This window comes from Diadema antillarum, unplaced genomic scaffold (assembly GCF_040938485.1).
Source record: "Diadema antillarum isolate AM-2024a unplaced genomic scaffold, OU_Dant_1.0 scf00000110, whole genome shotgun sequence".
NCBI classification, from domain to species: domain Eukaryota; kingdom Metazoa; phylum Echinodermata; class Echinoidea; order Diadematoida; family Diadematidae; genus Diadema; species Diadema antillarum.
The window spans coordinates 1,330,947-1,352,046 of record NW_027270999.1 but is presented as its reverse complement, the minus strand read 5'-3'; the positions used below and the strand labels follow the sequence as shown (position 1 = coordinate 1,352,046).

At 37.0% G+C, this 21,100-nt stretch overlaps 1 protein-coding gene across 1 annotated transcript in view; it reads right to left on the bottom strand.

Annotated features, from left to right (window-relative positions):
• LOC139719408 (oxysterol-binding protein-related protein 9-like) overlaps positions 1-21,100 on the bottom strand; it is an 86,985-nt gene that overhangs the window by 35,476 nt on the left and 30,409 nt on the right. The window lies entirely within an intron of this gene.

The window sequence follows — 21,100 nt, the reverse complement described above, 5'->3', positions numbered from 1 at the left end:
GGATGGTGCTCTACAACGACCGTAGCGTGATTCCCTCCACTCTGCGAGAGAAGGTCCTTCGAGCCCTCCACTCGGCCAAGGGGTCTCTCAAATGTGTTCCAGGGCTGAATCCTCCTTCTTCTGGCCTGGGATGTCATCTGACATAACGGACCAGCAGGCACGATGTTCAACATGCAACCGCATGGCTCCCTCTCAGCCGTGCGCCCCCACCCCCACCCGTCAGCCCAGCATATCCATTCCAGTGCCTTGTGGCCGACTACTTCCACTATCATGGTCGGTCCTTCCTCGTTGTGGTGGTGGACAGATACAGCAATTGGCTGATCATGGAGGAGGCTGCCAACGGGGCCGCCGGGCTGACTGCCGCCCTTAGAAGCATATTCATCACCTACGGCATTAGCGACGAGCTCACCTCTGACGGTGGGCCTGAGTTCACGTCCAACAAGACCAGGACATTTCTCCGGGCTTGAGGGGTCCACCATCGCATCTCCTCTGTCGCGTTTCCACACAGTAATTGCCGTGCAGAGGTCGGGGTCAAGACAGTCAAGCGTCTCATCGCCGGGACACCACTGCTGATGGCTCCCTCGACACTGATGAATTCCAGCGTGCCATCCTGCAGTATCGGAACACTCCCGACCGTGACACTTGCCTATCCCCTGCTCAGTGTGTCTTCAGTCAGCCTATCCGGGATTTCATCCCCATCCACCCGGGCAAGTATCGTCCCCACTCGACATGGCGGGACACTCTTTCATCGCGGGAGGAGGCCTTGCGGAATAGGCACATGCGCGCTGCCGAACGTCTCTCCGCCCACACACGGGTACTCCGCCCACTTTGCGTTGGTGTCTGCGTCTGCATCCAGAACCAAACAGGCCCCCACCTGACAAAGTGGGACAATCTGTCTGGAATAGTGGTTGAAGTGCGCCAGTTCGACCAGTATGTCATCAGGGTGGATGGCTCAGGACGTGTCACACTCCGTAACAGGTAGTTCCTCCGCAAGTACCAGCTGGTTATCCCTCGAGCGACCCTCACCACATACCCAGGGCCCTCCACGGTCTCGCCTCCACCTCGTGCAATTCACCCCACCACGACGGGCCATGATAAGCCACCCTTCCCCACCACAGAGAGCATACTCCCCCCAAATGGTACTGCCAAGCCGTCCCACGATTCCCCAGTGCGGGACAGCCCAAGTGATCAGCCCGTCTCCTCCGGCTCACCGGACCATGCCCCTACCTCGCAGTCGCCTGTGGGCCTGGAACCACGCTGCCGTCTGCCCCGCTCCGTCTGTGTTGCAGCACCAGACGCTGACCCCTCCCCTCCCACGCTCTGGCGCTCTACACGACGGAAGACTCCACCGGCTCATCTCCATTACTGATCAGACTTGACATTGTTCTTTCATCTCGTTAGATGAATGTTATTTGTTGGTTAACTTTTTGCGCGTTGGACTTCAGTTGACTGTTTTACTTGTTGCTCAGTTCCTTGTTATTTAGTCTTTCTGGTATCCACGTTTTATTGCTCCGAAAGACTTGGGCGGCATAGATAATTATTCTTATTACTTGATATATCTTTTTCCTTTTGCAGCCTCCATTGGACTTAGTGTGATTATCGCTTGATTTGAACAATCGGACATTGATAGTAAAGAGCAATACTCATCTAGTGTTCTCATCTATTTTCAAAAGCTTTCATTCAAAAGGTATGTTATGTCTTTAATTGGAGTCATAGTTGTAAGTACGTTTTATAATTTTGCAGAACAAACCATATCCATCATCAGGGCAAGGAAACAAACAAAGTATATTTATCCTCTCAAGTTCATGTATATTAAATCACGAATGATAATACATTATATATTTTGTAAGATCTCTATTATTTTGTGCCCCTCCATCTTCATTTTCAGGTACTGAGATCATTTAGAAACAGACTTTCACCTTACGGTAAAGAAACATTCTGCATTTCATCCTCATTGTATACATTGAATGGATTGAGTGGATTATCCATATTGAATTAGACATGTATGTAAACTATCCAAGAAGAAGAATCCAAGGAACATTTGTTAATAAAAGTATGCTATTCCATATTATTTTATTCTGTTCTATGTGTTGTTGTCAGTTTGGTGAAAGGGCAAATGTTGCAGATCTATGATGAATTAAAATGATGTGATTATACACCCATGTATTTGTACAGCTTTAGAGGAGGCAGTGGAAAACTTCCTAAGTTTTCACATACGAAATTGCAAGAGAAAATCTTATATACACCATGACCTTGAAAATGACCTTGAGAATGACCTAGTGTACATGGTTATCCTTCATTGAAAGTCAATATGAAATGTGTGATACTGTTTTATTCAGTTTTGGTTACAGATCATTTTTGCACATAAAGCACTTTACTGTCATATATATGCAGCCAACTATAGGGCCGGAAAGCTATCATGAATCATTTGCACTAAATACTGTTCTGCCCTATTTTGTCAAAAGGAAGCAAGTGAGATACCATTCGAATTTGAGTTATTGATGTTTTCATAATTCACATAATGAGCTCTTCTTCCAGGCCAAATTTCTTGCTGAAACACCCATCCTACCAAGAGATATGTTAGATAAGACATCATGATAGTCCATTGACGTCAGTGTAAATGACAGACACATTTTGCTCTTTTACGAGAAATGTCACTTTTGTCACTTGGTTCCTTTTGCCAAAGTAGGGCAGTGTTGTTGCCATGGTAACAAAAAGGAGCAATCTTTTCATTTATTTAGAAAAAAAAAACCTAACACACTCTGTAGATTGGGAACTTTAATGATTTGATCATTAGGGATTCTCGCAAAGGAACTGACATTTATTATAAAAATTAAGCGCTTTGACCTTGAGAATGACCTTGAGAATGACCTTGAGAATGGCCTTGAGGAGGATTTAGAGGGTAAACTAACCAGATACCCTCTATTGAAAATACTTAAAATGCTTAATTACGATTAATAGTGAGAAATAATTAGTTGAAAGATCATTATTTTACATTGGTACACATTTTAAAAACAAATTTCTATTACGTGGGCCTGTTACAGAGCCAATAGCTCTATTTTGCACAAGAGACTCAACTTCCGTTTCCATGGTAACAACTTAGCAGACTGAGGTCATGTGGTAGAGTTAGAGTCAGCTTGCTTCCTAGTTTGTGTAGCAAACTCATAGTAGCATGTACAGTTCCTTGAAGGATTTGACAAAAACTTTATCACAAGAATTAGTCCTGAATTTGTATCAATTTTGCGATATTCAATGATTTGACCTTGAAGTGACCTTCATATCCTCGAAGAATGAGCCATGTTCATATTTATTGCAAAAGTCTTTAGTACGTTACTTAAGCCTTTATTCCAAGACAAGACTATCCTACTAATTCGATTACTTACAGAAAATTTTTACCTTTAATATATTGTCTCATTCTCTAGAAATGACATTGAATTGGCACATGTGTTAAGAGGTTGTGATGTATCAACTGCGTTGCCATGGTAACGATCAAGAGTTGGAACTTAAGATCATCATTTCCGAAAAGTAGAGACTTGTACCTATCCAACGGTACCAAGATATCTTGGGCCCCCTGGGGGTGCTACGAAAATGCAATTTTCAGGCCTTGGCTCATGGACTAAATTATGTTTTGTATCATTAGTTTTAAACTGAACCACCCCCAATCCAAGCGTGAAATGCAATAGCCAGTAAAAGATATCATATATTACCAAAATATTTTGCCTAGTTTCACATGAAATATATAAACCATGCTACATAAAGCTTAATGTGTACAAATGGATTTAGCCTTGAACACCAGGCTTTACATACAAATTCCCTTTAATGTTTGTTGTCATCTCATAGCTATATAACGTAAAGTCAGTCCATACGTGGGCAAGAACTGGAGTTAAATGCAGTACACTTGGCACGCAATCTACTGCAATAATTATTATTTGAACTTTGCTCATAAAGAGTCGATAGAGCTTGGGCAGTATAGGAAAATTCTGACCATACATGGAAGGACTGATGACTGAAAATTTTGTTTCCTTTTTGCATGTACAACAAATTCATGAGTAATTCGCAATGACTTCTGTCATCTAAGCAGGGTGCCTTTGCAGAGCTCAGTTGATAATGGGGCTAAATTTCATGTACATCTTTATTCTTTGTATTTAAGTCATGTGCAGGAAATCTGACATCTCTGTATGATACCTTTCATATTCATACAGCATAGTAAAGTCTTTAAAAAGTCAACTTTAAATTATAATTACGCAAAAAAAAAAAGACTATTACAAAGAGTTTTGGATTATTTCAAAAGAAGTAGTATTTTAAGGAGAATATTTATGCACAAGGTTTTACATTCAACACATATGACCATATATATACTGCACTGAAAAATTATTCCATACCTAAGGTTAAAATCAACATACAATGTACCTCCAATACTGAAAAATATCATGTTTTTACAATCAAAAGTCAAAATAAACTGCCATGCAAACATGAAAGTTATGCACAATATTTACAGAAACACTTAGCACAAAACCCCCAACCTTTACTAAATTATCATTTCAAACTTCCATTTTTAGTGGTCATGAAAAGCATATGTCATCAACTGTCAAATGTGCACAGCTACCCGAGTGAACAGATGCACTGTATTTTGAATGAAAGTGATCAGAACATTGACAAAAACTGATAGCATGTGCACATAGCAGTGAAAGCTCCTGAAAGTGACTTTGTGATTTCATCGCTGATCAATAAAACAGCAAAATGACAAAGTGTTTTTTCTGCAAACATTCTTTTCTTTTGCCACAAAAATAATACACAAAAAAATCAACAAAAATACACCAGTTGTTTTATACGTAAATTTGCAACGAAATAATTGGCTATACAGTAAGTAAACTCTGACACAAAATACATTTAAAAGATTAATATGAAGTCCATGCGATTAAATATTTACAGCCAAAATAAATACACACAGCAAGAGAAGACAATATGTATTTATATCGGATACATCATGCAAAAACTCAAGGAGAAAGGGACATTTAAATGCTCATATATTTTACAGTGGTTAATTTCAAGACATTGCCAATTTTTGTTTGTTTGCTTTAATTTTTATATTTGATATCTAACATTACCAAAAGAAGTTTTACATTAAAAAAAAAAAGTTCTTCCATTTGTAATAATGACAGCCAACCCACAATAAAGATCATGGCATGATACATAAACAAATATTTTCAATTTTTTATATATCATATATATATATGTAAGACAATTTTGCACGTGATTAGATTTGTGATTTAGAGCATCAGTGATAAAACGAGAAAAAATATTAGTCTTTTTCAAGAGGGAAACTAGTGATTTCCTGCCTTACATTACGATATACAATGCATTTGTGTTACAGGAGGCAATATTTTTGCAAGTTGATAATCTCAAAAATATTCTATCTGTCAGTTCAGAAATTCCATGAAAAATAAAAACATAATAAAATACACATTTACAGTACCAATATAATGCCTCTTTAGGATCAGTAGACACAGAATTTCATGAAACATTTGTAGCTATAGTCATCCACAAAATGTTGCTGATGCTGTTGGATAAGGCGATACAACCCTTTTACAAGATATCCTGAGATACAGCTTATAATGTAATGTATAATCACGGAAGTATGCAGCACTTTCCAAGAAACACACCTCAATGATTACAATTGTATGTAAGCATTTTGCAATATACATGTATATGCACTATGTTCCCTTTTTGTAGGGGTGCTGTTTCAATCCATATACACACATACACAAACACATACACAATCACACACATGCACACACACAAATATATATGCGTTGTATGTGTTTAATATACAAGGTTCAACATTAACTTTCCTTTTGATGGCCAAAATATAATTATGTTAATATATATGTGATTTACAGAGGAGGAGGGGCATTAAAACATTAGTTACACCAATGTTGCATTTTTCTATATATAAAAGAGTGCAAAAGAGCACCTGTATGACAGCTAAGTGGAAGTTGCCATCACCTGGTATGAATTACATCATAAGTTGCCAATTTGCCAGTAAAGATTACTTCCTATACTATAAAGCAACAACAGCATTAGATTTCTTGCCAGGCAGGATTAGAAGTAAAATGATAGCCTTATGAAATGTAGTGTGGGTACAAAAAGAGGAATTCAATAGTCATCTCAATATGTGGTATTGGGGGTCTGTGGGTTTTCTCCCACTATACACTATCAATAATAATAAGGCTATGTCATTCTATCATATATACTGTAAAAGTGGTTATTTTCGTGCAAGTAATTATTCGCGCTCGGCTGGGTAATATGAATTATGCATGTTTTTAACTCCTTGGAATCAAAACATTTATTAGTGGAACATATGATGTGCAAAAATATTTGTGTATTTTTACTTTGCACTGGTTTCTGGTTGCATGAAATGCGGGCAAATTTCCACATCGCAAAAATTCCCACTTCCACAGTAGATCAATCTAATTTGGAAGCACGATCCACCATTACTGCGGTGTCCCATGCGTTATGGTAAAAACATGATAGATATCCTAAGGTGCAGCCAGCATGCAGGACACCGCAGTAATGATACACAAACCGATCCGTAGATCGGTGTATTACAATGCAATCTGTCAAGTGCATTAATGCAGAAGAAATTTTCGTAAACCATGGACTTAACTTAAACCACGTTTGTGAATATGGGCCCGTATGTTCATACGTGTGGGTGTGGGTGTGTGTGTGTGTGTGTGTGTGTGTATGACCTACAAGGATATTTATGTACATAAGGATACTTAAATAATTTGTTGTAAAGTTGAGAATGATTTCCTCATTGTCAGTCAAAGATACTGTAAAACACGCTATTTTCGCGGCATGAAATTTTCGCGAATTGGAGCCGACAGCCTTTTTCGCAGCATGAAATTTTTGCGAGGTGCCTTTAATATTCAATGCGTATAGTGCAGACAAGAACTTTCAAGTGCATTTCACTTTCATGAATTTTGGCTCTCGCGAAATTCATGAAATTAAAATGCACGCGAACATTCCTCATTTTACAGTTTTCTCTACACCTGTCTCTGCATTATGACATGTTTGCATACCCTACATGTGTCTAGATAATTATACAGTACTCTAACTCCCAGCATCATGCCACACAAAATCAAACCTAAAATCTTCGACAGAAAGTGCCCACTCTACTGTAAAAGTGGAAATTTTTATGAGGTGGAAATTTTTGCACATTTTGCGCGACCAGAAACCAGAGCGAAAATAAAAACAGGTGAATATTTATGCACGCCATATGTTCCAACTAATAAATGTCTTGATTCCGCGGAATTAAGAACACACAAAATTCATCTCACCTAGCTGAGAGAGGAAAATTGCTTGAGCAACAATATACAAATGACGCACAGGTCTGAGTGCGTCAGTCGGAATTTGTGTGTATAAGGTAACTATGGAATGCTTAACCCACAAGGCGAAGCCGAGTGGGTTTACGCTAAATTCCATAGTTACCGCATGCACACTATATTCCGACTGACGCACGAAAAGACATGTGTGTCATCTGTTTTATAGAATGGGTAATTTTCTTGCCAAAAACCCATTTTTCTATCGTGTTACCCGATGACAAATTTACTGGATGCATTTCCTTTTGGCTTGCCGTAGACGAGAGCCCAAAAATCATGCATCAGTTTTTACTGGACGCATGGTTTTTCTTCAGAACCATGCATCCAGTAAAAACTGATGCATGATTGTTTTAGCCATATAGGCATCTCGTACTGAGTGCGCGAATGCTTGCTTAGTGCGCGAACCTTTGTTACAAGTGCGCGTACTCTTGCTACAAGTGCGCGATAACATATTTACCACTGTGACTCAGCGTGCGGCCAGTACAAAATTAACACATAGCTCTCGACCAATGAGATCGCAGGATTATCCTTACCCATTCTATAATAAGCACTTTACAGTATATACACACTTCCCACATACCATGCATACGTATTTGAATGTTATCCCCAACTTACCATAAAAACACTGCTTTATGATTGTAAAAGGTCAAAAGTAACAGTGGCTTAAAATGTAGATTACACTATGTCTCTCCTAAAGGCTGCGGGTACATGCCAGCAACACTAATTCTCTTGCAAACATTCCTCTCTCACTCACAGGCAAGATATATGATATTTCATATATCTTTGCAAGCAGTTTCTTCAAATGAGGGTACTTTATCATGTCCAAGGACGATGCAGCTGTATCATGGTTTATTATAATTGCCTTCACATTGTGTGCAGACATCAGTCATCAATCAATGGGACGGATGAAAATCCACTAGCATCTCAAAGGGAAAGTAACCTTAACCCGTTAAGGACCAGCTGATTTGCTATAACACACGTTTCCTGTAGGTAACTGTCCAAGTATACTCAGGACTGGTCTACAATGGGTTAACGCAGAAAGAGGTTTGTTAAATACAAAGCATATAGCCAATATATCAAGAAGCAAATATGTAAAACAGTGGCCAAACTCAGACAATGTTTGGACGGTGGTGACCACTTGTGAGTCACATTTTACTCTGAAGTGATTCATTTTGGCTGCATCAGTAATGAACAATTTCCAAGATAAGTCATAAAGGGCTGGTACAGTACTGGTTGAGGTGAGGATTCATCCATTAACTTTTCGCAAGATACTTAGAAACCACTTCATGAAATATCAAAGAGCATACAATTTTAAGGGGAATTCAAAGTTCATTTGATGAAAATCAGTTTTGAAATGGCCAAGATATCCAAAACAAAGTAAAACAAAGCAATTCTGATAAAAGGTGGGCCCCACCTTTTATTAGGATTGCTCTGTTTTGGATATCTCAGCCAATTTTCATCAAATAAACTTTGAACTCCATTAAGAATTATATCCTTTTTCATATTTCACAAGAGGTTCCTCATTATCTCAAAGAATCGAAATAAAAAAATGTTGTAAACCTGCAGCCCCATCTCAGTGAAATTGTACCATAACTTTAACCCAAGACAAAATGTGTCAATACAGTGTACTTACTACGCCCTTGAGCCTTGAGGGCCCCCACTACCAGCTTTTTTGGTGAAAGTTGTTAATTGTCAAGGTAGTATTATACCTCCAGAAGGAAGATAAAATTTGGGTCATTACAGCTTACCTCCTATACACCGTAACACTTATACCCCATATTCAGACGTATGCCATTTTATACCAAAACTCGATAATGAAACGACGTATAAAGAATCATCGTATAGCCAACAGACCGTTCAGACACTAATTTGACCGTTCTGGGAAATGTTGTATAGATGTGCAGTTTCCCACTGCGCATACTTATGTTAGTTAAAGTCATGAGTGACAGCCGTGTGGTCACCTGTCATGCGTGCTCCCATTAAGCCCCGCCCATTTATACTGTTCTATATGGTCACTATACGTTCAGACGCACACGGAATGCTGATTCATTATCGAGTTCTAGTTTGAAACGATGCTCTGACCGTCGTTTCGCTATACCTTGTTTTGTTATACATTGTTTCGTTAGTCAGCGTTCAGACGTACATTCATCGTACAGTTATACCATTTTGGTATAGCTACACCGTTTTAGTATAAATTTTTTGCATCTGAATGCCCTGATAGATACAGGGAGGTGTCAGCTCACACCTCCCTGGTAGATTGTATAGTCTTTTTGTATAGTAAAGTCTGATGAAACAGAATTTTGAGAATATGATCCTACCAAGTGGTAAGCGTCTATAGGAGTGGTTTGAGATGAAACTTTCATGCTTCTATGATGGCAAATACCATCCTAAAATGACATAGAAAGAGTGTTTAAAAAGGGTTTGGTATAGTGAATGCCTTCAACTTTTAAACACTGCAGTTAACATTTGCTTGAGATTTCATGCAATGCAGTTTGTATGCCATTTATCTTCATTTGATTCACCAACATGCACATTATGTACATAAACACACATAAAACAAAACAAAAAAGGTACCAGTATATTTGATATCCATAACTACTCTCTGTCATAGCAACAGGGTAGGCTTCATTAGCTTGCAAGAGAATGATGTTGTGATATAAAATCTCAAAGATTTGCCCGCGTAGACCAATCTTGAGATATTGTCTCATATATCACAATTGAGATATTTTTAAAATGATTAAGGACTAGATCAGGATAATTTGCCAGTGTAAAGCAACTTGTGATGATTCTATTGGGATAATACATCACATTGTGTTTTGCACGCCCTGCAATGCAGCCGCAGTCAAACAAAACTACCGTACAGTACAGGAGTACAACTAGTAGTAGACATGCAAATTTTGCATCATGGGCATATCAATTGATTAGCACGCATGATCAAAATGTTCAGGATAATGTTGCGATAGACTATTTTGAGTGAGGGGAGAGCACTGACACAAGTTTCAGGATACCTGCTCTATCCTTGTCTCAAGATGGGGGCAACCTAAGCCTAATGTTTATCACTACATACACTCATAAATAAAACGGGTTTGACACTGACTTTTTTTTTCTCTCTGATGGCTTGTTCAGGCCACTAAAATCTTCAAATCTAAAAGCGTGGTGGCCAAAAAAGAAAAGAAAAGAGAAATGTAGTGGCCCGAAATAAACGGAAATATAACAATCCAATTTGAATCATAAGTGCCCAATTGGGCCACCAAAAGATAGCCTTTTTGGAAATTTGGTGGCCCGACATCAACTTTTAGTGGCCCCGGGCCACCGGGCCACTGGGCCACTAATGTCAAGCCCTGATAAACCACACAGAACATGCAATAGACAGCAAACCACTGCAGTGCTCTAATGCATTCTATAGATGCTTGGATGATAGAGGGTATGTGAGCAAAGCTAACATTCATCTCATTCACTGAAACTGAGAGTGGTTAAGTCCACCTGGCATAATTCTTCATTTTCTGGCACAGTTTGACATGTTCTCATGAAACAATGAAATTAGAGCTACAAATCATATAGGCTGATGACATCACTGACTCACAAACCTCCTATTGATCTACAATCAAATCTTCGATGACTGTCATATTTGACTTAGAATCAGAAAGAACAATTTGTGTGATTTACACTGCTTTTTTTTTGAAGGGGGGTATTGTGAGAAACTTACAAAAGATGGGTCCTATGGGAAAGGGTTTTGCTAACTCAATCCATTACCTTAAAATCTGATTTCATGAAACTTTGTGCCCCCAAAACCAATGGGAAAAATTTGAAGTGAAAGCATTCAATTGAGATAATCTGCTCACATGTTTACAACCCCCCTTACTATTTCATGAACACCACATACTTCTCAAAAGTAAGATGTTTGTGAATTGTGACTTACTCGACAATTTTCTGAGTGGACCTAAGAGACAATGGGATACAGTTGAACCTCTCGTATCCGGACAAGTCGGGACCGGGGCTCATCCGGATAAGGGATTTGGCCGGATACGGGAGACTCAATACTTTATACATGTACATATACACATGTACTGATGTAGCCCATTGTAGTACCACATGTAGTAATGTGTATACTGCAACCTTTACATTGTTACATTTGGGGATGTTTGGGGATGTTAAAATGTCTGAAGGTAAGCAATTTGGAAGGAAATTTGATGTAATGTATGTTAATCATGTTGGAAGTAATATGTAATTCATGTGTGTTTGTGTAGGAGTTCTCAAGGAGTTGGGAATCCCCCTTTCCTCCCGTAATTATTAAAAAAAAAAAAAAAATCACGGCGAGACTGCGTCTGTATTTAAATAGAGAGATCCGGATAAAGGGAGGCCGGATAAGAGAGGTTCAACTGTACACATATTACCCGTATTCAGGAGAAAAGTTAGTGACATCTCACCTTTATACATTGCATTTAATCTGTAGCAGAAATAACTTGGACAATGACATCATTTAGAGAGCATTTTATACAATAGCTTGTGAACTCTGACCTTATATCCCACAGTCCCTTGCCTTGCTTCCTGTCATTATTATTTGGATTGGCATTCACTTTTGAAGTTTACAGCTAACCGAATAGGTCTACATCTAAGTGAGATCAAGTAATGTCGTATGCATACATACTTTACTGTAGTCCCATCCCTAGGTTTACCTGTTAGAAAATACTAACACTATTCCACAGCTATCTATCAGTTTTCATTCAATATTTTTTTTATATTTGTCAGAATTATCACCCTTTGAGTTATATATCAGAAAGTTTACATGCAAAGATTTCAAAATGAGGGGTTGTCTTTCTGCATGAAGACTATACTTTTCATGTGTACATGTAAGTGGTTTCTTTTAAATAGCGATATGATATTCATATGTCTTTCATATGTAGATATCTGTATAATGTGATGTCACATAATTCACAAAAAGGACTTTGATTTAAAATATCTTATATCAAAGAACATTACTTTCTCTCTCAAATGAAAGCTTTCCATACATTTCTTCATATAAGTGTCAGTGACATCAATTTGAAGTTGAGAGAGCACAGCTGCATGAACGTATGTGAAATACCCTCCACACTAACAGCTTATAAACTGCATTATAAGTGACTATGGGTGCATTTATCAACTCCTTTTCTCGACAGAAACAGGTTATCCAAACAGCTTTCAAGGAATTTTTACGAGTTGATAAACGCAAAGCTGTTTTGAAAGCCCTTAGGAAAGCCTTTACGAAAGGGTGCGTTTATCAACTCTCCTTTCTCGGCAGAAACAGGTTATCCAAACAGCTTTCAATGAATTTTTACGAGTTGATAAACGCAAAGCTGTTTTGAAAGCCCATTAGGAAAGCCTTTTCGAAAGCCCCAAATTTGTGGCTATCCAAACAGGTTTCCTAAACAGGTTTTCAGAAACCTGTTTGTAAAAGCCTTTTGGAAATTGATAAACGCAAAGCTGTTTTGAAACGGCTTTGTAGTCTTGTACTTCAGTACTTGTACATACTTTTCCTCAGGTCGAATAGCGCAATGCAGCTGTGCAGTGACAGGCCAGTTAAAAAATCGTGTTCGCGAAGAGAGTTGATAATCGCAACTATTTTGAAAGCCGTTTCTAAAGGGCTCTGGAAAGGGCTATCGAAAGCCGTTTAAACAGGGGAAAGTTGATAAATGCAGCCAAAGTCTCATGCCGCCACTCAGAAATATTTAAAGGATGTGCTAAACTGGAGCTGCCTCACAGATAGGAAGACAATTGATTCATGTGGCATTGCATCATGACTCGTCACTCTCAAAGGAAGATATGTCTTTATGATGGTAATTGCTTTTCGCCGTCCCTTCTTAGAAAACAAGCGGCACATTAATAGTACAGGCAGTCAGGGTTTTGGAAAGGGCTATCGAAAGCCGTTTAAACAGGGGAAAGTTGATAAATGCAGCCTATGAAACCGGCGGATGAGGGGTAATATCACGACTATCAATCGACTACTGCAGTGTTAGAAGTATGTGACATACACTGTATGCATCTTCATGTAACACGGATCAAGGGGAGATTTTGATATCACAATTGCAGAGGTCTACACTCGGTTAGTCTTGCAGTTGGTTTGACTCTTTAGGTCTTTGCAAAAGCCACATGCTAATGTGAGGGGAAACTCAAAATGAAGAGGCAATAATATCCAGAAAGTGAAAAAGGATATCAAACCATATATTAATCGATTCCAAGATCTTCACACTCAGTCATCATCATACTTTACAGAATGTTGCTTTTAAAAAACGTCCCTTGAGGAGCACTTGCAATAGCCCCATTTATCGCAGGCTGTCACAATTGAAATGAATGAATTAAAAATTTGATAGCAGCATTAGGTGCTAGCTTCAGCATTTACAATACATATACTCTGGGAAAGTAAACAGGTTGATGGTAATCACTGAATTATCATTAACAATATTTTCCGTTTTTGTTATTTTCTACTGAAATCCCCAGCTGCAGATCAAGTGATCTGATAAAAACAGTGTAACACTTGGAAACTTTGTATCAGATATGAGGACATGAATGAGTATTGTGACATTTTAACCTAACAATTTACCTACTCCCATGGTAAAGCATTGTTTGTTCAGGCTCTCCCAACCCCATGAAAAGAAAGAGAAGACAAGCTTGTTTTATTTTTTTTATTTATCTATTTTTTTTTTTTGGGGGGGGGGGGGGTGGGGGTACTGCAATTGTACCTCAAGTACTTGATACCAAAACCTCCTGCCCCCCTCAAACACATACTCATCCGAGATTCCAATCTGTCAACACTGATCCAGTACAGTAGTACACGACATTGCTTGTATTAAATATAAAGTGCTTGCTAACACTCAGTACAGTGAAACATAAATAACTTATAATGTACGCAACGAACTTGCTGGGAGAAAAAAAAAAATGCCAACGTTGAATCAAAGCAGCACAAGTTATGTTTATTCACTAGCCAGGTCAGGAATTTTTGAAAGTATAAAGACAGATACGTGTACATGCCGTTTGGAAAGGGATTGCATTAGTGGTTGGTAATGATGTCTGAGTTATTGACAACACGCCTTGATAGCAATCATCCCATTTCATTTACTGTAAAAGCTGTTGTTTTCACAAGGATTTAATTTTTGCAAATTTTGCAAAGGATTGATTTTTGCAAATTTTGTGAATCACTGTTGGGTCACAAATTTAACAACACACGAAAAATACTGCCACATGCTAGGGTTGTGCATTCGCGATAGCCTCGTTGTCGAATCGCAAAAATAGCATCTTGCGAAAATGTCAGTGACCTCCTCATTCACGAAAATATCTGTACGGAAATATAACAGCTTTTAGAGTAATATAGAACTTTTTGCATTAGCACAACACATTGTGTGTATGTGCTACATAAATCTCTCCCTTTTCAGTTTACCACTTATACAGTAACAGGTATGTGAAATATACTTAATTTCAGAGGCAATCATATGGAGAGTATTACACCAGAGATTAACAAATATTCCTCCTCATTCTTCATAGGAAAGTACAAATAGTATGCAGCAAAATCAGCAACGATGAAAGTAAAATCATTTCTCAAATCCAAGTCACCACACACACATAGTCACAAGCCATCACAGGAAAACAGTATTAATCAAATGTCATTCACTATTGAAAGGGAATGTAAAAACGAAGAGCATTCTTCTGTACTTACTTCAGTTTTAACTGGAAGAATTGTATACTGTACGAGTGAAACAGAAAAACCAAGACATGGCCGAAAAACTCTTGGCTTGTGATAAATTGAGACAAAAGAGCGTGTATTTGTATGCTTAAATACATACATACTGCATATCTGCACCTGCCTGAGTGAACATATTTGATGTGAAGCCTGTATTACCGAGGCATTTTGTGATTGATGCCACTCCCAAATACTGAAATGGACCTGTTACGTGTATGAAACATTGATGGACAAAGAGTACCTGTGGGGAAAGTGAATTTTAGACTTAGTGGAATTGAGACTGGGCAGGTTTTACTGCAATAGCAAAAATGCAAGAATAAATTTATTTCTCTCTTTTTATATAAAGATAAATGATCTTATTATTCTGATAGTTTGTTGTTTTACTTTTCTTTTGTCAATTAGTATAAACTACATAAAGCAGTAAGGCATAATTTGAAAATGACATGATAGTTATCTGTCTCACAATATATTATGTGAGCTTTCAATCCTGGACTACATCAATACTTTTGTTTGGTGGTTGCTCCTTTGTTGGGGGCTGTTTGTTGCTTTAAGCTCTATCTACTAGAAAATTGATAGATTGAATTTATCTTTTCATGTACAGGTATGTAGTAGGGACTGAGCTTATTAAAAATACACACACAAACAAAAAACATACACACATCTACAGGTTGTGAACTTACAACTGTATCCTTACTTTAATAATGCTATTACAACATTTGATAGCTGGGGCAAACATGCTGAAACTTTACTTCCTATAACATTCTCCACTTTCTTAGCCCTACCCAATGTCAGCAAATGCAAGTTAATATACAATTATTCAGTACAGTCAAGAGAGCAATTTGCATCATAATGAGCATATGTCTAGTACAACAGTAGGCTCGCTGAAAATTTGGTTTGTGGTATTCTGTCTGGAAGAAGGGTTCTCTGCAAAAAAAAATTGCTGGCATTGAATATCCGCGCTCTGATGAGCATCCATAGCATATATACAATGGGACAGACATAAAGTCATCAAAAGAGTTCTGATTCACACTAAATTTCAAGGTTACATCATACACTCAAAAGGCTGTCTACTTTTATGTACAGCATGAATATGCTCCAGCATCAGGAAGGGCTAATAATGGAATAGAACATATTCAGTCACAGATGATGTGAACTGGAATCCCTTCACTGCTTGCACGCTAATATTCATTCTCATTTTGCATATATGGTCAGTTTTACGTTAAAGGGTGTAACTTTCAATTTTTAGCCTTTTCGCCCACCCTGAACACATAGATTTACAGATCTCAAAGATTTTTTCCCATGTGAGTCACCTTATGAGTAGCCACCTTGGGTAGCATAATCAGGTCCAGGTATTAATGCGTTTTGTTTTGACAGTCACATATGTACCCTAAAAATGACTATTTTGTTGCATTGAAATTTATATAACATTTTTGAAATGTTAATAATTTTCTACAGCAACTGCAGAGATCTAATTTTTTATGTTAAAAGCATAGTTGTATGGTCAATTGAAATGACCAAATTAGTTTGGTTTGTATCTGGCCCTTTATTTCAGAATACTATGACTTCAAATTTGAGGTTTCGGAGGCTTCATTTTCCGTTAACAATTGTTTACAAACTTTGATGGACAGTAATGATCAGTGGATGTGTTTTGGTTACTTTCTTTTATGCTGAAAATAGTAAGGTACAGCTAAACTTTAGACTTACATCAAAGTTTACTTGATTCTAGGGCTATTTGAAATTTTGTGATAATTTTATTCCATCAAGTGAAATTTCCGTTAGCAGTTTTGAAGCCTCCGAAACAAAGTGTTTAGTCAAATAATATGAATATAGATAAGAGAAGCAACCTAATCTATATGTCAAAATGTAGGATATGGGGCCCTAACCTAATAGACCAAAAATAGTTAAGATCCGCCAAACTCTCTGAAAATAGGAGACAATACAAATTTTCCGTTAACACGTGAAGCCTCCGAGACGCATTGAAGCCTCCGAAACAGCAAAAACATCTAATTTGACATTTCTGATAAATTCTTTGAGTGTCTGCCCCAAATTATGCCATGAAATCATCAACAGACATGGACAGACAACAAAAATAATAAAAACATTATGATACTGCAATAATTTTTTGAGCTAATACACTTTATAGAGAAAAAGTGGTTTCGGAGGCTTCAAAAGGATGTTAACACTGCATTTTTGTGATTTTCTCAGGACAAAATCAAATTAGATTTATTGTTCACCCACCCAATGATCGCTTATGACATATCTAAAGATATTTAATCACATTCAGTTTTCTGGCTGCTTTGTTTACTCACCAATATCTACATTTAGTATACGATTTACCTATTTTTCTTAAATAGTGCAGATGTGTCACACATAACTCACCTTTTTACTCAGCAATAAGATATTAGCAGATGAGGATGTTGCCCCACAAATATGTTTAAACAGTGTATATCAACCAAAAAAGACACAATTTACCCATCACTTTCTACATAACATACATGATTTTCATAAAAACATACGGCATACCAAATTAATTTTCCAGATGTTTCGGAGGCTTCCTTTTTATGTTAACAGCATGTAAATGGAAAGTTTTGATTATAATTTTTTAATTCTAAGTCTATCAAATAACTGTTTGGACTGAATGAGACTTAATGATTCCTCAAGCAAGGTGTAGATAGTTGTTTAAATGTATGAAAAGCATTTATTTTGTAGGTTTCCGTTTGAAACAATGGAACAGGCTAGATATTGTGAGTAATGAAAGTGACTTCCAGCCTTGCGTGCATGCCCACATCATGCAACAGTAGTGCAACAAAGCAAGTAGTTGTGGATACATCAATGTTCTTAAGTTGGATAACTCATTTTTACTCTTGAGAGAAGTTGAAGTGTTGTGACCATATTTGCATCACTCTTTTGACTGGTTAGACTTCGTTAATGAAGACCAAACAATTACTTGATTATTTAGTGTTAAATACACTATTTTTCAAAGAACTGAACACTATTCCTGTCCTGAAGATTCAAGGACTTTAATAGATGGTTATTCAAGAGGGAAGCATACACTTAACTAAGAAATTTTAATATATTACTTTTGAATTTAAGGTTGTATCTTTTATGCATGATCAAGAGCAAATGGTGGGAAATACTTTTTGGATTTTTACACTTTCGACTCACTATCATCTGAGTGTAATAGTTTCGAAACACAATCTTTTACATGTCCATTTTATATAACCCATTGACAAATCCATTCCATTGTTACTCACATGGCATTTGTTTTTTGCCATACTAAAATCTTGACTTTTTCAGCTTTCCATTTCTTAACAAATTCTTAGGCTTTCATTTCCAATACTTATTTGGAGGAAAGTAATTAATCAATAAATTTGTGATTGGATTTGAAAATAGCTAACATCTTGCAGATTATCATTTCTGTGGGGTGACTTGGATCACAGGGTACTGTTTTGGAATTTTGACATTTGATTACTTCATTCAGACAGGTTTTCATGTCAATCTGTATGTCAGATTTGATGCATGCTAGGTGCAACAAAATCTTGATACTATACCCTATTTTCCATACTTTATCATGCTGGCAGTGACCACTTGACTATTTTTGATTAAGCAAAATGTAACTTGTGTTACGAAACATCTCTTCGCATACATGTATGAGACTCTATGACATGTTTGCGGATGTACAACCATTGTAGTTCTCAGTGCAGTAAATGGACAGTAATGGTTGGGATGGGATTGTTTATAAATGACATATAGACCTCTACTTATAAATAGCCTGTTGCCATGGGGTACATGTAGTTTACATGGGTGGGTGTCTGGAGAAGTTATGTTCATGAAGAACAATATTGAAATGATTGAAATCTTTATAATCTGTTTAGTCCTGGCTTTTCTGGAAAAAGTTACAAGCCCCTAACTATTTTGAAATTCAAAGGGTTAAAACTGTAGTCTGTGGGTTTATATACTATTTAAAACAAACTTGTGGGTTTCTAACAAACTTAAATATTTAAACACATTTGCTGCTTTTTAATTTTTTGCTAAAAAGGTTGTCATTTTTAGAAACAGTAAAAGTTCTGTTAGCAATTTCTCAATGCGTACCTTCAAAAGCAGGCCTCCTAGCTGTCACAGGAGTCACACAAACTGGAATTTTATAAAATAACTATAAAAAAAGAAGCCTTGAAGAATAAAAAAAATAAAAATAAAATGATATGAAATAGGGGTGACTTGTATACCACAAATTCATACACAGTCATGGGTAGGGTAGGGGTACATTTCTTTTCAACAGGCGATTCAAAAAGATGAATGGGATCTTGACCATTTCAATTTCTATTGAGCTCCATGATAATATCACCAATATATTGATTATAATTCCAACTCCATTTTGATGATGACAGTTTGATGATGACCCTTACATGGAATGGCTGATTGGTGTTTAAGATTGCTGTTCTATGACCATGATCACTGCATTTGATAGCTATAGTTGGGGATATCAGGCATGGTCCATATATGCACAAGAATGTTTATAAGCCTTTTTTCCCCTTTCTATATTTTACAATGCTATGTTGTAATCTGACCATCATGCCATCACATAGTCTATTTTCTATCCCTTTCTCATCAGCAGTTGAAATTGATTTCACATGTATATAAAACAATCATTATGATGGGTGGTTTATGTCAATATACATCCCACAAACTGCACTTATAAAGCAAGCAAACATAATCTTTGCATTAAGTCTATAGCTACACTGTGTACAGTTCTTACTCACTGAAAGTAATTCTTACTGCATTATGATGAAAAGTTTGACAAATGCATACAGCTGTACATGTGTGTAGCCTAATCATGTTCTGCAATGCCAAAGTCATGGATATGCAAATACAGTGTATGTATACAACTGAGGATAAAGATTTAAAATATTTTTCTTTGTCTCTTAACATATGTTGGAAAGTCTTTTTTCTGCATACAAATAAATACTATTTTACATGTTACAACATTGTTAGTTATTTGGAAACAATCAGCTGCATTAATGTACTTCATATCACCTTAAAATGGACCATTTTTGCATGTTAACAGTCATGATGAAGCCTCCGAAATATGCGTTGCTGCTAACTTTAAGCCGCAAAAAAGAAAGAAAAAAAAAAGATGTTCCTAATCAGTGTACTTTTATTGCTACTGTTGCAGTTTCCTTTAGAATCATATTGCCTCATGTAATATCATAAATTCGAACTGAGCATTGCTCAAAGTGTACACAGTTTATTATTCACTTTTGTGGAAGCCAATTTCCGTATAATTATAAGTACAATTTGTATGAAGGGTAAACATAATGCACTGCCATAAAATGTACATCTGTATACTGTTATTCACATTTTATTGATGCCCTGTTGTTATTCTAGCATGTAGTGATAGTTGCTTACTGTAGTTTTATTATTTTAAGTGAATACAGGACTAGAACTTTGTGTTAGCAGTTTTGAAGCCTCCGAAACACACTAGTTTGTTAACTGAAGCCTCCGAAACTCACAAGTCTGAAAATTTCAACTTTGTCAAAAATAATCGAATTTCTTTGGGATTTGGGTTGATAAATGTTTGTTACCAAGAGATAATTTAGGGCTATGTTTAGAGTGGCTCTTGCTTCTAGAACATTCTTTTAACTTAAAAATAGTTTGTCAGGTACCATTTTTACCTTGGAATTTGAAGTTCACATCCAAATAATTGCAAGAGCGAATATCTGTTGGGGGAAAAGTGTTTTGATATTTCAAATATATGTTCACAGCAAATGAAAAGTTGCATTACATCCACCATTTATCTTCATTTGGTTGCTGTGGGTGACCAAAACATTCTTGTTGTTTTTACCTAAATTTATCTAAAATTCCATAATAGTCACTTCATTTTTCATATTTAGCCTAAGAATTAAGCTCTGGAATGACAAAATATTGAAAATATAGACATTCCTATATAAAATAAAGGCAAAAATGAAAATGGAAATACAACTTTAATTTTTGACCCTTGCCACATCAA